The sequence below is a fragment of the Penaeus japonicus genome, unplaced genomic scaffold (genome assembly GCF_977035675.1).
Source record: "Penaeus japonicus unplaced genomic scaffold, GWHDUDI00000001_assembly GWHDUDI00000013, whole genome shotgun sequence".
NCBI classification, from domain to species: domain Eukaryota; kingdom Metazoa; phylum Arthropoda; class Malacostraca; order Decapoda; family Penaeidae; genus Penaeus; species Penaeus japonicus.
In genome coordinates this window covers 21,527,864-21,540,363 of record NW_028234415.1, presented here as the reverse complement: position 1 = coordinate 21,540,363, position 12,500 = coordinate 21,527,864, and the positions used below count along the sequence as shown (strand labels likewise).

The 12,500-nt window shown below is 45.6% G+C and overlaps 1 protein-coding gene across 1 annotated transcript in view; it reads right to left on the bottom strand.

Annotated features, from left to right (window-relative positions):
* Girdin (protein girdin) overlaps positions 1-12,500 on the bottom strand; it is a 281,482-nt gene that overhangs the window by 58,892 nt on the left and 210,090 nt on the right. The window lies entirely within an intron of this gene.

The window sequence follows — 12,500 nt, the reverse complement described above, 5'->3', positions numbered from 1 at the left end:
TTCCATCCATTAATCCATCCATCCTGCCGCCCAGCTCGCCGCCCCGCCCGCCACCCGCACCGTCCCCATCCACCGCCATTAACCCGCCCGTCTGTTCACCCGCCCTCCCTCACAACCCATCCTTCATTTTCTTCACAAAGTCAACAACAAAAAAATAACTTCATAATTACCTCGCCGCTCGACTGCCTCGTCAAATAACTTACTCCTAACAACCGCCCAGACAACCATTGTTCTTTCTGCTCGCAATAGGGGGATAGCGGGGAAGGGAGGGGGGATTGAGGGGGGAGGGGGGGAGGAAAGGAAGGCAGATGATGGAAGGCGATAAATAATAAATAAATAAATAAATAAATAAATAAATAAATAAATATCAATAAAAACAACGCACAAACGAAGGATGAAAATATCGCACATACGAAACAAACAATTCAAAACTCCAATGACAGCCCCCCCTCCCCCCCAAAAAAAAGGACAACTGCTACAACAAACAACAACAAAAACAATAACAATCCTTCTTCTTCAAGGCCACCCCCCCCCCTGAAGCGAACACATATAATGAGTCGTACAAAAAACTCTACTGCGAACCGATGTCCCTGTCATTCACAATACTGATCAGCCCTTCCCCCCGCCCCCCTCCCCCTTCCCTCCCTCCTGCCATTCATAAATCTCTCTGTCAAAGGTTCATATTTACTACCTATAGGAAGCATGGCATTATGGTGATGATAATGATAAGGACAACAATAATTATTATTGCTATAGTAATAATAATTACGATAAAATCAATCATAATTATTGTGACAATGGCAATAACATTAATAATTGTAACTATCACCAAAACTAATAACAATAATAATAACAATAAAATGACGATTAACAACAATAATATTAATAATGATACCGATTAAGATAATGACAAAACGTGAGTTCTACCCCCCCCCCCTCAAAATTTCAACCTCCACCGAACCTTGAAAAAAAATCAAAATTAATAAACCAAATGAATAAACCAGACACAATTGGAAGCGATCCTCACCCTACCCCCCCCCCCATCTCCTAAGCCATAGGCACTACACCTAATTATGCAAATCATCATGGGGAATTATCACTTAACGTTTCCCTCGGTCTCAAGCCATCAAATAACCAACCCCCCTCCTCTACCCCTCCTATCTCCCTCCCCCCCCCAATCTGTCCCCTTCCCCTTCAACCCCCTTCTCCAGCCCCCAGCCCCCATCCCCCTTACCCTCCTATCTCCCTCCTACCACCCCATCTCCCCCAATCTGTCCCCTTCCCCTTCAACCCCTCATCCCCCAACCCCCATCCCCCATCCCGCACCCCTCACCCCCACCCCCTCCTAATAGGGAAGACGGCACACCAAAAGAACAGCGTGCTGGCCGTCGTTCAAATTAGGCCTCCTGTAATTGAGCCTCGCGATGGCGTTAATAAAGCGCGGCCTCGGGTGACGATCGGAAACGAATTACTTGTGGGATTGCTTCGTTTGTTGAGTGGGTGGATGGGTGAGTGGGTAGGTGGGTTGGTGGGTGAGTGAGTGAGTGAATGAGTGATGAGTGAGTGAGTGAGTGAATGAGTGATGAGTGAGTGAGTGATGAGTGAGAGTGAGAGAGAATTGCATTGATCCATTTCGGGGATCTTTACATTTTCATACTTCTTTTTTTCTTGTTAGTATCTTGTTAGTATTGCTTAGTACACTGACACATTGTAATGATTTCTATCGAAGTGTTGTATACAACCGTATTCACAACATGACCAATACTCATATACACAGAAAAAGTAACATAAAAAATTAAGTACATCGTAAGTCAATTGAAGCTCATAGATATATAACAATGCAATTGTCACGACTATATCAACAAAAATAATAATAACAAAGTAAACAAAAACAGCTGTAGACAATTAAATGTAACATTCAGGGCAACTATCAAATTACTCTCAACAACGCCTGTCACAAACTCTACGGTCCCCGCCAGCCACATTTCACTCTGGTTAGCGTTTGATGCGTCAAGTTTAATAACAGAGCACCGGAAGGCATCACGCTCCAATCACCTTGGAAATGTAGTCAATAAATATATATATATATATATATATATATATATATATATATATATATATATATATATATATATATATATATATATATATGAATAAAATGCTAATTCTAAATTTAGGAGAAATAAAATCTTTTCACTGAATATTTTGTCACTTTTAATTTCAACGATAAGAAAATAAAAACGTAAAAAAAATAAAAAAATAAATAAATTCATACGAACCGCGGCAGGGGAGCAATTAACGTGCTGTCGAGAATACAGAGTCCTCTATCACGACCTGTCACGTGGTCAGCGGGAGCGGGGAGGAGGGAGGGAGGGAGGGAGGGAGGGAACTAGGGAGGGGGAGATTTGGATAACACACCTACTTTAACCCATCCTGATTACGTCACCTTTTTATATTCGCTGGATTGATGTGATATATGACATGAGCGATTATTTCGCTGTCTGCTATAATTAATGTCATATAGCACAGATTTATATTTAAAAACACACCTATGTGACCGCACATGAACGAACGAACGAATGTGGTGGTGGTTGTGGTTGTGGTGGTGGAGGAAGAGGAGGAGGAGGAGGAGGAGGAGAGGGAGGAGGAGGAGGAAGAGGAGTAGGAGGAGGAGGAGGAGGAAGAGAAGTAGGAGGAGGAGGAGGAGGTAGAACAGGAAGTGGAGGAGTAGGGATGAGGAAGGAGTAGGTGTCGTAGTCAAAGGAGGAGGGAGAGGAGCACGGTGTAGGAAGTAGAAAAGAGGAAGCAGTAAGCAGTAGGAAGGAGGAGGAAATAGGATGGAGTAGGGAATAGGAAGGAAGAAGGAAGGAGGACGAAGCAATAAGGAGTAGGGACGATGAAGGATGAAGGATGAAGGAGGAGGGAGGAAGGAGTAAGGAGCGGGAAGGAAGATCAATCAACAGGGAGTAGGGAGGAGGAAGGAATAGGAAGGATGAGGAAGCAGTAGGGAGTAGGGAGAGATGGGGGCGAGGGGGGGGGGCAAGGGGGCGAGCGGAAGCGGGTTTTGGATCAGAAAACCTTCGGAATTTGCCAGAGGTCGTCGCTCTCCTGACCAGCTGCACCGCCAGCCTTCCTAACACACACTCACATACTCACTCACTCACTCACTCATGGCATGACTGAGATACACGTAATTCGCAGGCTGAGTGGATGAATGCGTGAGTGAGACATGATATTAGAGAGTAATGATTGAGTGAGTGCGTAATTATTGATTTATTGAGCAATGAAATAAGTGCATGAGTGAGTGAGTGAGTAGTGAGTGAGTAGTGAGTGAGTGAGTGAGTGAGTGAGTGAGTGAGTGAGCGAGTGAATGTCAAGGCGTGGGTTTACTTTATTAGCTCTATCTTATCATTTCCATTTGCCCTTCTCCTCCTCCTCTCTCAAAATCCAAGGTATACAACACAAGCAAAATGCCAAATCAAGAAAGGAAAAAAAGCGAGAGACGTGGAAAAGAAAGAGAACAAACTTCATTAACGCCATTTAAACCGCTAGACACATTTACTCAGTCGACCTTCATTTTTTTCTCCGTTTTCTTTGTTTATGTTTATTTTTCTCGCGGGGATAAAGATTTCTCCTGCTCCTGCCCCCCCCCTCTCCCTCTCGTTTACAAATTGAAATAGAACATATAATAGAAAGAAATAAAGAAAGAAAAGAATGAGTGAGTGAGTGAGTGAGTGAGTGAGTGAGTGAGTGAGTGAGTGAGTGAGTGAGTGAGTGGGTGAGTGAGTGAGTGAGAGAGAGAGAGAGAGAGAGAGAGAGAGAGAGAGAGAGAGAGAGAGAGAGAGAGAGAGAGAGAGAGAGAGAGAGAGAGAGAGAGAGAGAGAGAGAGAGAGGAGAGAGAGAGAGGAGAGAGAGGAGAGGGGGGAGAGAGAGAGGAGAGAGAGAGAGAGAGAGAGAGAGAGAGAGAGAGAGAGAGAGAGAGAGAGAGAGAGAGAGAGAGAGAGAGAGAGAGAGAGAGAGAGAGAGAGAGAGAGAGAAAGAGAGACAGAGACAAAGCGAGAGAAAAGATCACCCTCGTATGCAAGGACCTACATATAAGGCCACATGGCAAAATAAAACAGAGTGGTTCGGCGAGTGACCGACCCACATCCTACGAGTTCCGAGGGCCTTCCAAAACAGGCAAACTAATATAAAAGACGTCGAGAGAGCAAGGAGAGAGAGAGAGAGGAAAAAAAAAATACACAAGAGATAACGGCAAGTAAACAAAACAGGTTATGTACATCTTAGCAGGCCTTGTACCGGCTTCCGGCCTTCACGCACCGCAGAGGTTGCTTATGAGGTTGAGAGGAAAAAAGGATTCATATGCCTCTCATTACAGGCGATTATGCAGTTTCCGGGGAGTAGGGGGTGGGGGGAAAGAGAGGGGGATGGGAGAGGGGAAAGAGATAGAAGGAGGGAGAGAGAGAGGGAGATAGAAAGATAGGAAGAGAAGGAGGGAGGGAGGGAGGGAGGGAGGAAGGGAGGGAAGGAAGGAGGGAGAAAGGGAAGAAAGGAGAAGGGGAGGGAGAAAGGGAAGAAAGGAGGGAGGGAGGATGGAAAGAAGGTAGAATAAAAGAAAGGAAGGAGGGTGGGAGAGCAGAGGCGATGAAAATAAATAAAAAATCGTTTAGGAAGGGAGGGGTAAGGAGGTGGAAGGGATGAATGAGAAAAGCCAGTGGACGAGGGAGGAAGGAGAAAGAAAGAAAGAAAGAAAGAAGGAGAGAAAGAAACGCGAAATAACAAACAACATTAATGCGGGGATTAATTTCGCTGTAAGAGATCCAAAAACGTTTTCAAAATTGCACATATCTCGTTTTGGTGTGTGTGTGTGTGTGTGTGTGTGTGCGCGTGTGTGTGAGCGAGAGAGAGAGAGAGAGAGAGAGAGAGAGAGAGAGAGAGAGAGAGAGAGAGAGAGAGAGAGAGAGAGAGAGAGAGAGAGAGAGAGAGAGAGAGAGAGAGAGAGAGAGAGAGAGAGAGAGAGAGAGAGAGAGAGACGAAATGAAGAGAAAAGAGAAAACAAGGAAGACAAACTGAGAGAGAAAAAAAAGGAAGAGAAAAGGAAGACGACGAAAAACCCTCAATTAGTTCCAACAAGAAACAAACTCGGGACTTTCACTCAGCAATTCACGCTCCTCACCCCCTGCAACACATATCCATACTTGCATTAAGTTTTTGTTTTCATCGCCATCCAATTTCCCCGCCGCTATACCCTACCCCTCTCCCCCCGCCTTCGTCCCCTCCCCTCATCCCTCACCCCCCGCCTTCGTCCCCTCCCCTCACCCCCCTTCGTCCCCTCCCCTGACCCCTCACCCCTAACCCTCAATTCTCATTTGGGTTCACATAAAACAAGACCCTTGCAGTGCAACTTTGATGACTTCTTGCCCTTCCCTCTCGTCCCTATTATCATCATCATCATTGTTGTTGTTCTTATCATTATCATATTATTTTCTGATTTCTGTTTGTTTCATCCTCCCCTTAATTTCTTTTAAGCAGACATTGTCATTGTTCTAGTGTTTTGTTGATACTTCTAATCATTTCAAATTATGAACGTATATCTGTACATACGTACGCGCGGATGTGTATAGCTCTTGTGGGTATGTTATCGGCAGTTAGTTTATTCCAAAATGTGTCCAACTTACAACGGAAATTTCTCTCTCTCTCTCTCTCTCTCTCTCTCTCTCTCTCTCTCTCTCTCTCTCTCTCTCTCTCTCTCTCTCTCTCTCTCTCTCTCTCTCGATTTTTCGCAAATTCCCCTCCTCTCCTTTCTTGCTTTATATTCCTTATCATAGTTATCCTTTTCCACCATCCTAAATTCTCATTCTCCTTCTTCTTCTCTTTCTCCTCCTCCTCTTCTTCCCTTTTCTCTTGTTTCACATATCCTCCAACAACCCAGCAGCTAACACCACCTCGACCCCCCCATCTTATGCCCCCTGCTTACCACGCAAGCCCTCAATTGCACCTGATTGGCCGCCCTGATGACCTGGAAGGACACCTCACGGACAGGTAAAACTCGCCAATCACCTACCTGGACGCAAAAGTGGTCCGGCGAGAAACAGTCCTTATGCCACAGGATCATAAAGACTAAAATCCCTCGGTTCCTCTTTCCATGTCGAGATGGGGAGGCCGGGGTACGTGGTAATATGGCCTTAAAGGCAAGGGGCCATAATGGCGTTCGAGGGATGACGAAGTAGCCTTAACGACTTCAGCGAGTCCGATCGTGTACGCTATTGTTCGTTGATCGCTCGCACGCACGCACGCACGCAAAAACAAACCAAGAGAACGCGTTTAGGAAGCGAATGGCCATCACGCTAGATCTTCCTCGTCCTCTTCCTCTCGACCTTTCTCTTTTCCTTTTGCTTTCCTCCTGACCTTTCTCCTTTCCTTTCACTCTCCTGACCTTTCTCCCCTCTTTTCACTCTCCTGACCTTTCTCCCCTCTTTTCACTCTCCTGGCCTTCTCATACACTTGCTACGTCACTGTTTACTGATAAGCCATGAATCAGCGCAACACAATTCCCTGACTTAATAAGGCTAATCATTTATGGCTGTCTATTGTCGATCTCTATCTATATCTATGAGCGCGCGCGTGTGTTCCTTTGTGTGTGTGCATGTGCGTGTGTGTGTGTGTGTGTGTGTGTGTGTGTGTGTGTGTGTGTGTGTGTGTGTGTGTGTGTGTGTGTGTGTGTGTGTGTGTGTGTGTGTGTGCGCGCGCGCGTGTGCGTGTGTGTGTGTGCGTGTGCATATCCACGAGTGCCCGTGTGCGTGCTTGAGGACACAATCATCGCACATCACCCACTCTCCCCTCTCTCTCCCTCTATCTTTTATCCGGATAGAGCCAATCCCCTTTTTATCCGTTAATGGGACAATGATGACGCCGATGGTAATGAAGCCAACATCCGTAATGATCCCAGAGATTCCTTAATGGCATTCTACCCCCCCCCACCCCCTCGCGCAACCCACCTCCACCCTCACCCCCTCACCCCTCCTCGGACTGACACGGGCGGCTAGGCAGGGCTGTGTATCTCCATCAATCCATCACTCTGTCTGTCCTTCCATTAGTCCGTTGGTCCACCCAGCTGTTCGTGCAATATTGCAGCCGCGGAAGTCCTGCATGGGCATGACCGGCTGTTTATTGCAGCCATTCGTCTAACTACCCGGCCGGCGGTTTACCTCTCGCCTTGCTTATCTATCTTCCCCATAAATTGACGTTCGTATCTATCAATATGTTTGTATGGCCGCCTTGCTGTCTATCTATCGATCCCTAACCTAATCTAATTCTCATCCACTTCCTCCATCTCCACCTCCATCACCACCACTCCCGCACCCCTCCCCCCCCCCACGAACACCTACAGTCCTACACCAACCACATCAACCCCCAGCCCTATCCCCAACCTCCCTCCCCATTCCCCCCCTCCTCTTCTGACGCCCCTTTTCCCCCTCTCCTCATCATCCTCCGACCGACTCGAGGCGCAGCGTAAAAAGCGGCGCCGCCAAACATTTCAAACGCCAATAAAGTGAAGTCAAGCCGCTGAGATGAACAACCTCATAAAGACCGTAAAAAGGGATCGGCAACATTCGAGCGTCGCGAAAATCTGCCGTACACATATGTGCGTTTGTGTGTGGTTGTGTGTGTGTGGTTGTGTGGGTAAGTGGTGTGTGTGTGGTTGTGTGTGTGTGCGTGTGTGTGTGTGTGTTTGTGTGTGAAGGAGAGGGATAGATGGAGGGAGAGGTAAGAGGGGGATGGATGGATGGATGTAGAGAGAAACAAGAAAAAAAACAAATATAGATAGATCAAACAAATTTTTAAAAATCCCAGTTTCACGCCCAAAAAACGCAGTATATATATATTTTCTGGCACGATTTCAAATTTCGTCTCTAACAAAAGGAATCGAGTTACTGGTGAGTCATATCGAGGAGGTGTGGGGAGGGAGTGAGGGGTGGGGTGGGGGTGGGGGGATGCGGAGCTATATGCACTGTTAAACATATTGTTCAATGCGATTTTTGCCTTTGCTTTGGGCGGTTACGGTGAACTCGCCTGCAAGCTTTGTTCAAGGCCGTTTCCTTGGGGCGGTCACGCTTTGGAGAGAGGGGGGGAAGGGTGAGAGGGAGAAGGGTAGAGAGAAGAGAAGAGAAGAGAAGAGAGGAGAGGAGAAGAGAGGGAGGGGGGTAGAGAGAAGAGAAGAGAAGAGAAGAGAGTTGAAGAGAGGGATGGGGTAGAGAGGAGAGAGAGGGATGGGGGTAGAGAGGTGACATGAGAGGAGAGGAGAGGAGAGGAGAGGAGAGGAGAGGAGAGGAGAGGAGAGGAGAGGAGAAGAGAGGGAGGGGGCTAGAGAGGAGAGAAAGGAGAGAGGGAGAGGGGAGAGAGGATATGAGAAGTAGAAGCGAAAGGAAAGCTGGGCGATTGAGGGGGGGGGGAGGGAAAAGAGGAGTAAATGGGAAGGACGGGAAAGAGGAAGAAGAGAGGAGTAAATGGGAAGGAGGGGAAAGAGGAGGAAGAGAAGAGTAAATGGGAAGGAAGGGAAAGAGGGGAAAGGGGGAGGGGGGGTAGTAGGCACTTTCACTCTCCCATCTTTCATTCCCACAACCTATTCGAAACAGTGACAATGGAAAGAAAGGAAGGGGTAGTTTCTCATTTTCACGATCCGTATTTAACTTTCGCCCCCTCCCCCACCCCCCTCCCCCTTTTTTCCTTTCTTCTTTCTCTTTCTGTCTCTGTGGGTGGGTTAGTTTTATTTTCTCTGTTTAAATATTCTTTTGTTCCCGGCTCCTTATCTTCGCCGTTATCTTTCTCTCTCTTTTGTTCCAATTTTCTCCCCCCCCCCCCTTCTCTCTCTCTCTCTCTCTCTCTCTCTCTCTCTCTCTCTCTCTCTCTCTCTCTCTCTCTCTCTCTTATTAATTCTAATTAACACACTCACCCAAGCAACCCACTTACTCACAGACACTCAACCCAACCAACCAAGCAACCCACTTATTCATTCAGACACCCATGCATCATAACAGCATTCAACCATTCAATAAACTCTGTCGAAATTCAAACAATGAGTTACAAAATAAGCAAAGGGTCAAAGCTCATGTCGAGTCACGTCACGATGAAACGATCATGTCGATTCAGATCAAACGTGTTTAAGTGACGAAAATTATACCATCTCAAAAAAAAAGAAAAAAAAAACACGTGTGGGTTCAAATTATTTCTTCATCCTCACCACCACTATCATCACTATCACCACCATTCACCGTCACCATCACTACTTTCGCTACTGCTACATCGTTATCACTGTCGTCGTTACGTCAACTACTTCCGTAACGTAACGCCAAAATAGACTGTGATTAGCTGATGATAGCAACGAATAATTCCAGCTGATTATTGTGTTAATTCTATTCGAAATGGAAAACGCAAAAAGCATAAATTTCTAATATATACACATATTTTCCGAGTTTCAACATTCCATTGTGCCGTTGGATGCGAGAGCCGTAATGACTGTAATTATGATTTTTAATATGATAATAACGATGATGATATCAATCAAACGGAACTAAGATACTTTGTCCTAATAATGATAATGATAATGATGATGATAATAAAAAATAATAATAGGGAGGAGCAGGAGAAGAAGAAAAAGGACAAGGAGAAGAAGAAGAAGGAGAAGAAGAAAAAGAAGAGTGAGGAGGGAAAGGAGAAGGACAGGATGATTGAGGAGGAGGAAGAGGAGGAGGAGGAGGAGGAGGAGGAGGAGGAGGAGGAGGAGGAGGAGGGGGAGGAGGAGGAGGAGAAAAAGGAAAATAATGAGAAGTGACGATGGTGAAAACGAAAAAAGCGAAGAAAAAAGAAGTAAGAAAAAAAAAATCAAACCGATTTTTAAAAAAATGTTGAAATGAAGATGGAAAAAAGAAACATTTTTTCATATCTTTCTCAAAGAACGAGAAAGTAGTCCCGACCATCAACATAACAAAGGCCCTCCACACACACCCCCCTTCCCCTAAAGTGCCACTCGAGGTTGACGGATCATGAATGCCCATGACGAGGACCCCTCCCCCTCCCCCTCCCCCTTGAAACCTGCCACGCCCTTTAAAAGCCCTTAGAAGGAAGCGCTGTCCTTTTAACCCTTCTGCTCCTTCACTCGAACGAGATCTTGACGTAAAAGATCTTTTTATCTTATTATGTGGAGGTGGTGGAAGCCAGTGAGGGGGGGGGGCTTACTTTCTCTATTCTATTTCACTCGTTTTTTTCCGTTTACCACGTCTACAAATATATACATTACATATGCTATCATATCAATAAAACTGCCGTTTTATTCACATATCAGTGTTTTTCCATATAGACAGACAAACATACACACACAAACACCGTTCATACAAACAAACAACGCACCTGCAAATACAAACACACAAAAACAAGCACGCAGTTTACAGAAGCAACCCCCCCCCCACCTCATTATACCGTCCTCACGCCTCCCAAATTCCCCAACAACCAACTCAAGTCTGTTCCCCCAAACGCCACGCCACGTCTTCCCCTAATTGTATTGTCATTTTCTTCTGCCCAGACAAATGTTAAGAGCAAGGACCCATTGTAGCAATTTACAAGGACTTCAGTGGCGCCTGTGTGTGTCTTCGAGGGAGGGAGGGAGGGAGGGAGGGGAGGAGAGGGAAAGAGCTGAGAGGGTTAATCCCAGACGGCAACTGTGCTAAGAGAAACGATTATCCGGGGATGTAAGGCTGTAGCTGTAAGGATGTAACTATCTTATACACACACACACTACTTATGTGGGTAGATTTAAATTCTCTGTCTCTGTCTCTGTCTCTCTCTCACACACATACACATACACATACACATACACATACACATACACATACACACACACACACACACATATATATATATATATATATATATATATATATATATATATATATATATATATATATATATATACATATAAAACAAAAGCACTGGCTGAATGATCACAACCTGTCTCTCCTACCCCCACCCCCCCAATGTTCACTGACAGGCGGAAGCGAAAAGGATGTATAGGAGAGGGGGAGGGGGGAACTCATATACACCCCTCTCCTCATGACGTAACAGCTTAAAAAACGAACTAAATCGTGTTCCGGTGCGGCCAGACAGACAGACACCCAGACGGTTTCCCGCTTGGCTGGTGATCGCTACACATTCATTTAATTTTCACCTGATATCATTTCCCCCCTCTGTGATTAGGCCTACCGTAGTAAAGGCTAGGTTGAAAAAAAGTCTAGGTGTTCTCATAATTTTCGAGTTTTAATCGCCATATAAATCAGAATTTCCGAGGGTAATGATTCCCTGTCCACGAAGCCACGCCACAATCCACATATCCGTATCCGTTTTTCACTTCCTTTTATTTCCCACTCACAGTCCCAGTCCTCTTCTATTCCCTCCTCTACTTCTACTCCCTCTCCTACTCCTACTTCTACTCCAACTCCAACTGCAACTCCTACTCCCACAATACCTTCCCTTCCGAGGTCAGTCAAAGGTCATCATCACACACTCCATTACCCCCTGAAACAGATGCCAAGCGACTTGCAATAAATATCCCGTTAAACCTATTTTGCATTAAACCGTGTCACTTTTTAGTCTTCTACTTATGCTGTTCTTCAACCTTGCAATCTCTGGGACCTTAGACTGCATCCGTTGCTTAATCAATCAATCAACTAATACCGGTATTTAGTCTGACCTCGCAGGTGTGGGGGCGTGACGTCACCCAGTCGTTCGGTCGGTGCCGAGTGTTGCTTCAGGGACAGCTGTCGGCCAGCTGTGCGCGTGACCCAGAAACAAATACACACACCTACACCCGAATAAATATACATATATACATATATACATACATACATACATACACATATATATATATATATATATATATAGAGAGAGAGAGAGAGAGATACAGAGAAATAGGACGATAGACAGATTCACAGACAGACTAATAAAAACAAATGACGATATAAAAACATTAATAACATTAAACAAAAAACGCCCTCAATTTCATTAATCTCCAAGCAAAACATACGTGGAAAAAAATAAAGTAAAAATAACCAATCATAAAATAATAACCAACAAACAAATCGAACCCACAACAAGAACACCTAAAACAAAAAAACAGCGAAAAAAGGTGAAGAAAAAAAGCAAACCGTGAGCGGTGAACAGCGACCCAAAGGCAAGGCAGCTGAATCGGTTTGCCTGTGGTTTAACTGGAGTCAGTGAAAGGGAGTCCACGCTTGCCTTGTCCCTCCCTACCTGTTGATGAAAAGGACCGCTGTCGTGAGAGGTGAGAGATGAGAGGATAACAGGGAAGGGGGAAGGAGGAGAGGAAGGGAAAGGAGAAAAGGGAAGGAGGAGGAGGAGGAGGAGGAGGAGGAGGAGGAGGAGGAGGAGGAGGAGGAGGAGGAGGAGGAGGAGGAGGAGGAGGAGGAGGAGAGGAGGGGAGGGGAGAG